The sequence below is a fragment of the Cyprinus carpio genome, chromosome A11 (genome assembly GCF_018340385.1).
Source record: "Cyprinus carpio isolate SPL01 chromosome A11, ASM1834038v1, whole genome shotgun sequence".
Taxonomy (NCBI): Eukaryota; Metazoa; Chordata; class Actinopteri; order Cypriniformes; family Cyprinidae; genus Cyprinus; species Cyprinus carpio.
Genome location: NC_056582.1, coordinates 20811154 through 20823653, shown reverse-complemented (window position 1 = coordinate 20823653; position 12500 = coordinate 20811154). Strand labels below are relative to the sequence as shown.

The window sequence follows — 12500 nt, the reverse complement described above, 5'->3', positions numbered from 1 at the left end:
TAGATGTTTTTGTTGTTTTGGCAGTAATACTTTACAACAAGCATTCAACTGTTAACATTAGTTAACGCATTAGTTAACACAAACTAACTACAGTAATATATTTTACAGCACTTATTAACCTTTGTTAAAGTTAGTTAATAAAAACACTAGTGTTCATTCACACTGCACTGCAACTAATGATAACAGATCAGGGTCATTATAATTAACTTAAACCAAACAAACTGCTGTTACTTCTAAAGTGAAAATAACATTAACTAAAAAAACAAAAAAAAAAAAAAAAAAAAAAAAAAAGCTTTTAATTCAGCTAGTTTCCAAGGTAACACATCTGATTTTAATTTAGTTTAACTTCATTTACTCAAATAACTAGAACTAAAAATGACAAAAACACAACAAAATTACTAAAACTTTAACTAAAATTCGAATGGAAACAAAAAATTATATAAATAAAAACTATTACATATATTTTAAATATTAAAAGTACTTCAAAATATTAATACAAAGCCCCTCAATTATAGTAAAAGTAACACTCCAAAAGATACAACTTTTGACTTATTTTAAAGAAATAGAAATCAACATTAACTAAGATTAATAAATGCTGTATTGTTCAAGTATAGTTCGTTGACGGTTTATGAGAACTATGCATTTAAGTGTTGTTGTTTTGACTTATTTTAAAGCTTGTTTTGTCTGATGAGTATCCTTAAAATAACTTTAATGAAATGCTGAATTTACAGTATATTTTACTGTACTGATCAAGAGTTTGTTTCTGAAAGATCTGCTCTTCTGCTCAGCAAGGCTGCATTAATTTGATTAAAAATACAGTAAAAATTGTGAAATATTATTAGAGTTTAAAACAGCTGTTTTCTGTGTGAATCTCTGTTAAACTGTAATGTATTTCTGTGATTTTCAGCATCATTACTGCAGTCGTCAGTGTCACATGATCACTGGTCACTCACCGGCGTACATGTGGAAGGTCAGGCTCGATGAGCTCAGCACCGTTCCGGCTTTGATGATGGGGAATGCCGGATTTGGACGGACGTTTCTCTCGAACACGAAGTCTCTCTCGGAGTCGGGCTGAGCGAAGCGGTACCACCTCGGCCATGGTGGAGCCTCATTGCTATGTCCTTCTACTTCTGCAGCATGGACGTGTCCAGCATGCGCTCCAGCGTGGGAGCGGTTACTGCAGCGAGATCAGCGCCGCCATCCAGCACGTTTCTTCTCCTCCGCAGACTTTAGCAGCGAAACACCACGCTGTTCCCGTCCCTTCAGGGATGATCTCGAAGGCGGTGCCGGGTTATGGCTGCTCGCCCTCCTTATCGTCCTTGTCGTTGATCTGGACCTGTTCGAGAACACACGAGCGTTCAGAACGTTTGGATTACTTTGAATGTGATGTTTTGCCATGCTGTCGATTTAATGTGTTGATTTGGTGCGATTAATTATGGAAAAAATAACACATTAAAATAATTAATGCATTCAGTGTAGGCACCACACCCAGACCTGTCCGTCATCTTACTGACTGACCGAATGAATCAAGTTTTGAATGAATCAAGTGAGCAAATGATTCAGTGACTCAGTAGTTTGCTTCGTTTCTGAATGAATCAGCCGTTTGAACAAATCAATTGAATGAATGATTCAATGACTTACTTTTTTAACAAAAAATAATTTCAATATTCAATTAAAAAAACTAATTAAAATCAATGTTGAATCAAAATATTTCCTTCTAAAGATACTTTTGTTAATGTCAATTCAATTGAAAAAAATTGTAATGTCAATTTTCTTTGCAAAGATTTTTTAACAAATAATTTGTTTTTTGTTTACATATAAAATGACAAAAAAGTGAGTGAGTCATTGAATCATTCATTTAACCGATTCGCTGAAACAGCTGATTCATGAGTCACTGAATCATTCACTCACTTGATTCATTCAAAACTGTGGATTCATTCATTCATTCATTCATTCATTCATTCAGTCGTCCAGCATCGTGTCGGTCAGTTCATCAGTGTAAGATGACGGACAGGTCTGGATGTGACGGGTGTGTTAAACGCATTAATCACATGATCATATTTTTTCAATAATTAATCGCACCTAATGAACATGTTTAGATAATTGTAGTTTTTGATTCTAATATGACGGTTTAGTTTTTTTTAAATTTTTAATAGAACATAATATGCTACTTGAATCATGTTGTAGTGTAGTTTTGAGTTGTATAGTGAGTTTGCCCATAAAAACTTTCTGATGAAGTTCTTCTTGTTGAGCTTGTACTTGGGGGGGTTGGGTCGGGGATGGGTGGCTGGCCGTGGTTGGACTTGCAGCAGATCATGAGGCCGTCGAACAGGAAGATGTGGCGCTCGTGTTTGGCTCCACCCCGCGTGAGCGTGCCCTCCATGATGAACTCGTTGCAGCACTGGCCGATGTCTTTGCCCTCCCAGCCGTCGATGTTCCTCTGGATCTCATTCATCTTCTTGATGGCCAGGTGTTTGCCCTTCATCTGCTGGCTGTAGAAGCGGCACGCCGACTCGCTGAGACACAGAAAACAACAGTGCTGATCCTCTACTCTGTGCTGTTCTCCACTAAACTTCATCTGAAGCGTCTGTAAGATACTCCTGATTTGAGCTTTTCAGATTCTGTCCGTATCATGACTAAATGTGTTTTTGTCAGATCACTGATCATCTCTTCCTCTTTACTACTAGTTACAGCACCAAATAAACCCGAACGAGCATCAGAACGACTCACTCAACTCAATCCTGAATCATGAAATCGATCAATCAGTGTTTTTAATTCGCAGAAAGACATCAACAAATCAGCTTGAGATCAATAATGTCACGTCACTCAGAAAAGACCTTCGGTGGACATATATCTGATATTTATGACTCTACAATAAAGCATTTTGATGAATATCTGCACTGTATCAACTCAAATACATAGAGTCTATAATCCATAATAACACTTCCTGCAGTGAAAAAGTGTTCTGGTGTGAATCAGGGAGTGAAAATCTGCACTTACAGCACATCAAGCAGGTTTTAAAACAGCTCTAAAACAATATGTGTCTGGATTTTGATGTAAGAGACAACAGGAGATTGCACTTTTTTCACTGGAGGAAAGGTTATTATGGATTATCAGACTCTATGTCATTTGAGTTAAAAAAAGATCTTAATGCTGGATGTTGTGTTTCATCTTTTGTCTTTCTCCAGATGTTCAACTGATGGTACTGGAGTGGGATGTGGGATTACTTGTGGATATTATTGTGATTTTTTTTATCAGCTGTTTGGACTCTCATTTTCTGACGGCACCCATTCACTGCAGAGCATCCATTGCTGAGACACTGATGCAGTGCTACATTTCTACAAACCTGATGAAGACACACACTCATCCTGATCTCAGATGAACTGAGAGTGAGTGCATTAATTTTAGGTGAACTGTTCCTTTAATCAGATTCAAACACAACTATAACAGTGATGTTTTCTTCATAAGAGCGTCAGATCAACAGGCACATCAAATATTCCACCCTCTTCAAAACTATGAGCTGATTCCAGTCTAAAACTAAATCAAAGTAAATCAGAAACAAACAATTCTGCTCAACTGAGTCAAGTTAACATCATGAATCCTCTCAGATGATGAGCACAAAGTCTTTTCACAGTCATCGGTTCTTAGTTCTGAAGCAGAATCATCGCTTCACGAACAGCGTGAATGTGCTGAGGAAAGTTAACATCATACATTTACCGTAAGCATCATCCATACCTGTCCACATACACCAACCATACAAAACCAGAGGAACACGAGCCCACGGCACAAAACCAGCAGAAACCAGCTCAGATCCTCATGATTCCCCTCCGAGAGCGAGGACGACTGTGAACCAAGAGCTGTGCTTTCCTCTCTCTCTCTCGCTCTCTCTCTCTCTGCTCTCTGAGAACAATTAAACGCCCGGGACGCCCCCAACCTGACGCAACAGACCTCCACCTCCACCCCCCCCCCCTACCCGCTCACAGCTATTTTAGGGTCAGAGGGAAACACATGAGGAGCTGATGGGTGGAGACCTGTGTGTGTGTGTGTGAGGGAGAGAGAGAGTGTGTGTGTGTGTGTGTGTGTGTGTGTGTGTGTGTGTGTGTGTGAGTGTGTGTGTGTGTGTGTGAGAGGGTGTGTGGTGTGTGTGTGTATGTGTGTGTGTTGTGTGTGTGTGTGTGTGTGTGAGGTGTTGTGTGTGTGTGGTGTGTGAGTGTGAGTGAAGTGTGTGTATGTGAATGTGAGTGTGTGTGTGTGTGTGCTCCGTGTGGTTAGTGTGTGAATGTGTGCGTGTGTGTGCTGTGTGTGTATGGAGTGTGAGTGTGAGTGTGTGTGTTGTGTGGGATGTGAGCTGTGTGTGTTGTGTTCGGAATGTGTGTGTGTGTGTGTGTGTGCGTGTGCGCGTGCTACGTGTGCTGTGGGTAGTCGAACAGTCTGTGTGGTTGTGTAGGAGTGTGTGTTGGTGTGTGTGTCCCTTCCTTTGTGTGTGGGGTGTGCGTGTGCAAGTGTGTGTGGGCGTGTGAGTGTGCCAGTGTGTGGTGTGCCGAGTGTTGAGTGTGTGTTGTGTGGTGGTGGTGTAGACTGTTATGTGGCAATGTGTTGTGGAGCTTAATCCCGGGGGGTGGGTGTCATTTCATCTTCTGTCTCCGATGTGCATGGTGTGGTGAAATGTATGGTGTGTGTAAGTGTGTGTTGTGATTAGCTGGTGTGTGAGGTGAGGTGTTTAGTGTGTGTGTGTGGTTGATATAGTGTCGGCGTTGAGGTTGGTACCTGTTGTCCAGTGTGAGTGTGGCCGTGTGTGTGAGTGTGCTGCTGTGAGTGTGTGTGTGCATTGGTGGAGGGCACCGCCAAACCTGTTTAGTGAGGGTGGGTGTGATTGTGAGGTGTGTGTGTGTGTGGTTAGGTGAGTTGCGTGTTTTAGGTGGTGTGTGATCGTGTGATTGTTGTGGTGCGTGCGGGTGTGTGTGAGTGTGATAATAGTGTGTGAGGTGTGAGTGTAAGAGTGTTATGTGTGCGTGTGTGTGGTGTGAGTTGTGTAGTGTGGTAGTGTGTGTGTCCAGTGTGGTGGGTGTGTATCAAGTGTGTGTTGAATGAGTGTGAGTGTGCGTGTGTGAGTGAACCGTGTGAGTGTGTGAGGGCTGTGCTGATGAGTGGGGATGGTGTGTGTGTTCGTGTGTGTGTGGTGGGTGTGTGCGTGTGTGTGTTTGCTGTGCGTGTGTGTGGGGTGTGAGTGTTGCGAGTGCGTGTGAGTGTGCGTGGGTGTGTGGCGTGTGGGTGTGTGTGTGGGCGTTGACGTGATCGTGTGTGTGCGTGTGGGGTCGGGGCATAAAACCTGAGCACCCGTGTGCGAGGTGTGTTTGGTCCGTGTAGTGTTTCGGATGCGTGGTGTGTGATAGTGTGCGTGTGGAGTGTGTGTGTGTGCGAGTGTGAGTGTGTGAGTGTGTTGTGTGCGTGGGCTTGGGTGTGTGTGCGTGTGAGTGTAATTGTGTGTGGGGGTGGTGTGTGCGCTGTGGGGGTGTAGATGTGGGATGTGTGTAGTGTGTGGTAGTGTGAGGTGCGGGTGTGTGGTGCGTGTGAGTGTGTGTGGTGTGTGTGTGATGTGTGGGTGTGTGTGGAGGGTGAGCGTGTGAGTGTGTGTGTGCGTGTGTGTGTGTGTGAGAGTGTGGTGAGTGTGAGGTGTGTGTTGTGGGGTGGAAATTGGGTGTGTGGGTGTGTGGAGTGTGTGATGTGCGTGTGAGTGTGTGTGGTGACGTGGGGTGTGAGTGTGTTGTGTGTGTGGTGTGTGTGTGATGTGTGTGTGTGTGAGTGTGTGATGTGCGTGTGAGGTGTGTGTGTGTGTTATGTGGTGTGTTACGTGTGTGTGTGGAGTGCGGGGGTGTGTGTGTGTGAGTGTGTAGTGTGTGGGGTGTGAGTGTGGTGTGTGTGTGTGTGTGTGTGTGTGTGTGTTGAGTGTGTGAGTGTGTGGGTGGGTGTGTGTGTGTGAGTGTGTCGTGAAGTGTGGTGTGTGTGTGGTGTGTGTGTGTGTGTGAGTGTGGTTTAGTGTGGTGTGTGTCGTGCGGTGTGTGAGTGTGAGTGTGTGTGGTGTGCGTTGTGGTGTGCGTGTGTGGGTTGGCGAGTGTGTGTGTGCAGTGTGCGTGTGTGTGGTGTGTGTGTGTTTGTGTGTGTGTGTGGTGTGTGTGTGTGTGTAGAGTGTGTGTGAGTGTGTCGTGTGAGTGTGCGTGTGGTGAGGGTGTAGTGTGAGGGGTGTGTGTGTGGTGGTGTGGGTGTGTGTGGGTGTGTGGTGCGTGTGGGGGTGTGCGTGTGCAGTGTGTGAGTGGTGCTTGTGTGGTGTGCGTGTGTGAGTGTTGTGGGGTGGGGGTGGGTTGTGTGTGAGTGTGAGCGTGTGGGTGTGTGTGTGGGTGAGTGTGTGTGTGTGTGTGGTGGTGTGCGTGTGTGTTTGTGTGAGTGTGCGTGTGTTCGTGTGTGAGTGTGTGCGTGTGTGTGTGTGTGAGTGTGAGAGTGCGAGTGTGGGTGGTGTGAGTGTGTGTGTGTGGGTGTGGTGTGTGTGATGTGTGTTGTGTGTGTGTGTGCGGGGGCGTGGGGGTGTGTGTGTGGTGCGTGGTGTGTGTGTGAGTGTGTGGGGGTGTGGAGGAGTGTGGGGAGTGTGAGTGTGGAGTGTGTGTGTGGTGAGTGTGATGTGCGAGTGTGTGTGTGGTGTGTGTGTGTGAGTGTGTGGGTGAATGTGGTGTTGTGTGTGTGTGAGTGCGTGAGTGAGTGTGTGTGTGTGTCTGTGTGTGTGAGTGTGTGTCTGTGTGTGCATGCATGAGTGTGTGTGTGTGTGTGAGTGTGTGTGTGAATGTGTGTGTGGGGAGTGTGTGTGTGTGTGAGTGGTGAGTGTGAGTGTGTGGGGTGTGGGTGTGTTGTGTCGGAGTGTTGTGCTGTGAGTGTGTGTGTGTGTGTGTGTGTGTGAGTGAGAGAGTGTGTGTTGTGTGTGTGAGTGTGTGTGTGAGTGTGTGTGTGTGTGTGTGTGTGTGTGTGTGTGTGTGTACCTGAGGCGTCTCTTGGCGAGGCTCTTGGAGCAGATTCTCTCCATGCTGCTCTGTAGGTTCAGGAGGGCAGTAATGGCCTGCTTCAAACACTCTTTATCCTCCTCCTCCTCACTCTTCTCCTCCAGTTGCTGCAGAGACAGACAGACAGACGGTCAGTGTTCGGACTCATCTGACCATCTTTAGCACAGGGTCAGTTGATGGTAAAAACTAACAATCAATTAAACCACAAAAATACCTCATTAAAATAAATAAATAATCTTAAAAAAAAAACAATCAAAATAACACACTTACTAAAAATTTATTGAATCAAAAATATTAATAATTTAATATTTATAAAACAGAAAAAAAAATAAAACACTTACTAAAATTAATAAATAACAAAATGTTAAAACTAAAATTATTTTAAAATAAAAATAACTAAAAACCATTGCTAATAATTAAATCATAAAAATGTAACATTTAAATAAATCATTCTAAAATCAAAAAATCAAAATAAAAACGCAACAATTGAATCATAAAAATGTGAAATTAAAATAAATTAAAAATAAAAACAAATTCAATGTAAAATTAAAGCAAATAATTTTAGAATAAAAGCAATCAAAATAAAATCCTTATTAAAAAATGTATTAAATCTAAAAAGTAAATAAATAATATTACACAAATAAAAATAAATGAAAATTATTAAACTTTTTGATGAGTAGTTATTAAATGACAAAAATGTAAAACTAAAATAAATTAAATGTAAAAAAAATATCAAAAGAAAATATTTACTACAAATTTGACATCATGAGAAAATATTTTTTACTTATTTGATATAAATTAAAACATAAAATTAGATTATATTTTTAAATTAATATATAAAATAATGTAATATTTATAAATATTTTGTTATAATATATCTTGTTAATAATTATGATTTTGAATGTTGTTAATTTGGATTTATGTAGTTCTGGTGTGGAGTCTGTGTATGTTGTGTTTTTTTTATTATTTTAGTCTCTGGGCGTGTGGTCTGGTTTAGTTTTTTTTTTTCCTTTAAATAAATCCCTCCGAAAGAATCCAGGAAAGCAGCTTAGGGCTGCTGGGAGTGCTGGAGCTCTGGAAGAGGCACATGGTCGATCCTTGTGACTCCAGGACAGTAAGCCACTGATCCCAGGACTCAGACCCACCACACGAGGAACAGACTCAGCATAACTCAAGAGCGCTTTTATCAGCCAAGAGCCCCCTCCGAGCTCTTCTTAAGACAATTCCTTTAATAATGGTTACAACACCCTTCACATACGGATTCCCGCAGCAAAGGCTTTCTCCGTATGTCCTGTTAAAAGGAGTTTTATGTCATTTTAAATGTACACAAGTATTTTATTTGTTTAGTAATTTTAATTTAACTTTTCTTGTTATTTATTATCCGTTTTCTGTTAGAGGAGTTTTATGAATTTAAATGTTAGAGATTTTTATTTGAAGTTTTTTTGATATTTTTAGTTTTAGAATTTCATTTTTATTTGAAAGTCATACTAAAAAAAAAAAAAAAAAAAAAAAAAAATAGTTTAGTTTAATAATTTAACTTGTTTATAAGCATATTAATGTGATACTAGTAATTCACATAAAAATATTTTTATTTAAAAAAAAAATATTGCATTATAAATTATAATATTATTAATTAAAAATTAGTTAAATGATCACTATATTAATATTATTAAAAATAAAATAAAAATATTGAATTAAAAATATTTTTAAAGTGGTTTAGTTAAATAGAATCTATTGCAAATAGATGAAGTGCATCTCCAAAATAGTTTAAAAATACATAAATGTGTTTATTATTATTAAATAAGTAAATAATATAATATATATAGATAATAGGTCTGTCAAATGATTCAACGATTAATCACATTCCAAATAAAAGGTTTTTGTTTACTAATATATGTATGTGTACAGGGTATATTTTATTATTATATATAAATACACACACATAATTATATATTTAAAATATTTACGATGTATATACATTTATATGCTTAAATTTTATATTATATATAGAAGATAATTTAATATATAAACATAACATATTATTCTTCTTAAATATTACATTCATGTGTGTTATTTATATATCCACATAATAATCAAACAGATACCTACATTATATCTATTTCCAATAATATAACCACTATTTCAATTATTAACGTCAATAACAACCCCCGCCCTAATAAATCGAGATTATCTATATCGACAAATATATTATAAATATATGTCAATTAAAGAAGACTGTCACATAATCTTCATAAAAATGTACTTCTACTATAATTATGATTATTTATTAAATTCACCATCCAACATTTCCGTCGCGCATTATGAAATATCATTATTTCATTAAGCCCCACTCACAGCAAACCTCTTATACTACAACCTTTAATAATGACACTCAATATTCTTCTCCAGAATTTACTATCTCAACCTCATAAAAATGTTGAAGCGCACCTCCAAAATAGTTTATTATAGTTTGTTTGTTTTATTATTAAATAAATAAATATATATTATTAATACAAATGCATTATAAATTATATTATTATTATTAAATATAATGTGATTAAATTAATACTATTATTATTTATTTAAAATAAACTATAATATAATTATTAAATTCTGCAGCAGACTTTGAAAAGCGTTGATGCTCTAAATTTAGATTTTAATTTTAGAAATTAAAACTATTTTTTAAATAGTCCAGAAGAACAGAATTCATGTGAAGTTTCGAAGCAGGCGTTAGTTATTTTGTGCCTGTTACGCTCGGAAAACAATGATTCATTCCTGCAGTGAGGTGTCATGTGTGGGAATGTACACCTCGCCTTTAGAATCTCGATAGCTAATGCAGTTACAGTGGGGAGAGCGGCGTGAGGAGTATACCGTGTTAACACTATACTGCAAACCGCCTCTTTGAAGCCTTCACAGATGGACTGAAACCACACCACACACACACACACACACACCATTTAGAAACGTTATCATGCTGCAATGTCTTCTCTCACACTCAGTCCTGTGTGCGTCTACTGACCTCTGACCTGCAGTACCAGAGGCCGCTCCGGTTTGTGACACAGCTGACTCGGAAGTGATCGGGGAAGGCCGTGCTGCGCAGGATTATGCCTGGTGCTTACGGTCTACCGTAGGGGTCCAAAGGCCCAGAAGGCCAGCTCCTGAAAATGGCCCACGCCTCAGAGTTAATCAATGACACTGACCTCCATTGTTACACGCGGGAAAAACAAGCCAGAGAGAAGGTGAAGTGAGTGAGAAAGGCATTCCCAAGACACACACACACACAGATATTACTCATTATTCTTAAATTCTATCATTTTACTCTAACCTCCTAATTATAAATATCAATCTCTTAATATATATTACTGTTTATAATATACTTTAAAATGCACTAAGTATTAAATAAATAACTGAAATAAAGTATCTAATTGAATTATTCAAATAGTATATAATTTTATTCTCACTCCCACAAATTACTTTTAAATAAAATCCGAGAACTAATGACTTAATGTATTATAAAATGCTGAAAATATAGTCAAACTAAAAATATAACCACCTAGTATCACTAAAAATACATTCATCTATGACCTCATCCAAATGAATCATTTTATTTTAAAGATATACCTTATTGTAAATAAAATATGGAGATTAATAATCCCTCTTATTATTATGTAAATTATTAATGCATTACTAAAAACATCCAATCGCACAACTATTACTAAAATCATCTTATTACAACTTATTATTCTTAATACATATGTACAATAGTGTTAGAAATATATACACATGTAAAATATATAGTCACTACTTTATTAGTTAGAATGTAAAATTACCAATTACGTATCCTTAATCTATTATTAATAATAACAATACTGTACCCTTACTTTTACTATTAAATAACTAATCTTCTATTGTATTATATTTCAAATATTCCAAAATAAATACTTTACATCCTAGAATTAAATAATACATACTACATACTTTCTTAACTTTAAATCATTATATATTACTGTCCCATGTTAATCACTGACTATTATTCTAGTACTAATTCACATAAATATTACTAAAGCAGAAACTTGTTATAATCATAATATATATTGTTAAATAAAATAATTAACTAATAATTATTACTTTATTATTAAAAATTAAAAAGTGAAAGTAGTAATAACATTATACAACTACATTATTACGACTATATTATTTATTATATTAAAAATATTCCTATTTATTCATTATTATTAATTAAGATATTCAATACCATTAACTGAGACCCTAACAATTATAATAATTATTAAATAAGATAAATATATTTAAAGATATTATAATTATATTATTATTATTTATAACTAAATTATATAAATATTAGAGAATATAATTTAGAAATCATTAAACTATATCAGTTGCAGGTATAAATGTAATTACTTAAAATAGATCAACATATACTGTAATTATGATAAAATGAATTTAAATATGAATAGATATAATTATTTTAGCCGCGCCATTTGAGAATAAAATTTAATATATTTACATATAATTAAAATTATTCCTAAAAGGGGACCAATAAATGAATAATTAATTAAAATATTATAATGTAAATTATCCTTGTAATAGATAAATAATTAAACTTAAATTGAGCAAGATACGACATTAACACAAGACATAATAAATATAAATAAAATTAAATGATGAAAAAAGATTCAATAAAATAATTAAAAATTTATTTATATTAGCATGGCGTTGGAGCGATTAGCAAAAATAAACCCTGATGAGAATATAAAATAACTTAAATAAATGATATAGCTAATATATATAAGTTCGTCAGAATATAAAAATAGCTATATGCCTAAAAGGCCGCGACGGCTTACCAAGAATATATTAAATGAAATAAAAATTATATACTTTATCAAATAATGGAATATAAAAATAATTACCTTTAACCAAAGACCAGGTCGGGCTTGCCTGCAGACTCTGGGCTGAAATTTTAAACAGTTATAATATTATCCTTTAGCAACTGATTCACATCTAAAATAATATTTATGGAGATTCATATATAAAAGAGATACTAGCTTTACCACTAAGCTCTAAACAAAAATAAACTTGCCATCGACTGATTCCTTACATCCATAAATATAACTCCATTTTTTCATTAAATACAACTCAATCCCTCTAATATTAAAATTAATATTATATTCATTTAAAGAACACTTAGATATTACTAAAATAATTTAAAAAAAATTCCATTATTTAATTTAAAATAAGTATTAAAATTATTGTTTTTAATAAAATTATTAATTATTAAAATTATTATTATTTTGTAAAATAATGCAATGATAATATTTATTATTTTGTTTTTATTTGGTATTTTTATTTTTATTTAGTAGTAGCAGTAATAATAATAATAATAATTATTAGTAGTATTATTTTTTTTAAATAAAAATTATAATATTATAGTATTTT

The 12500-nt window shown here is 36.2% G+C and overlaps 1 pseudogene; it reads right to left on the bottom strand.

Moving 5' to 3' along the window:
- The window catches only part of LOC109062848, a 23813-nt pseudogene extending 16639 nt beyond the window's left edge, over positions 1-7174 (bottom strand).
- Positions 7175-12500: the final 5326 nt, after the last annotated feature.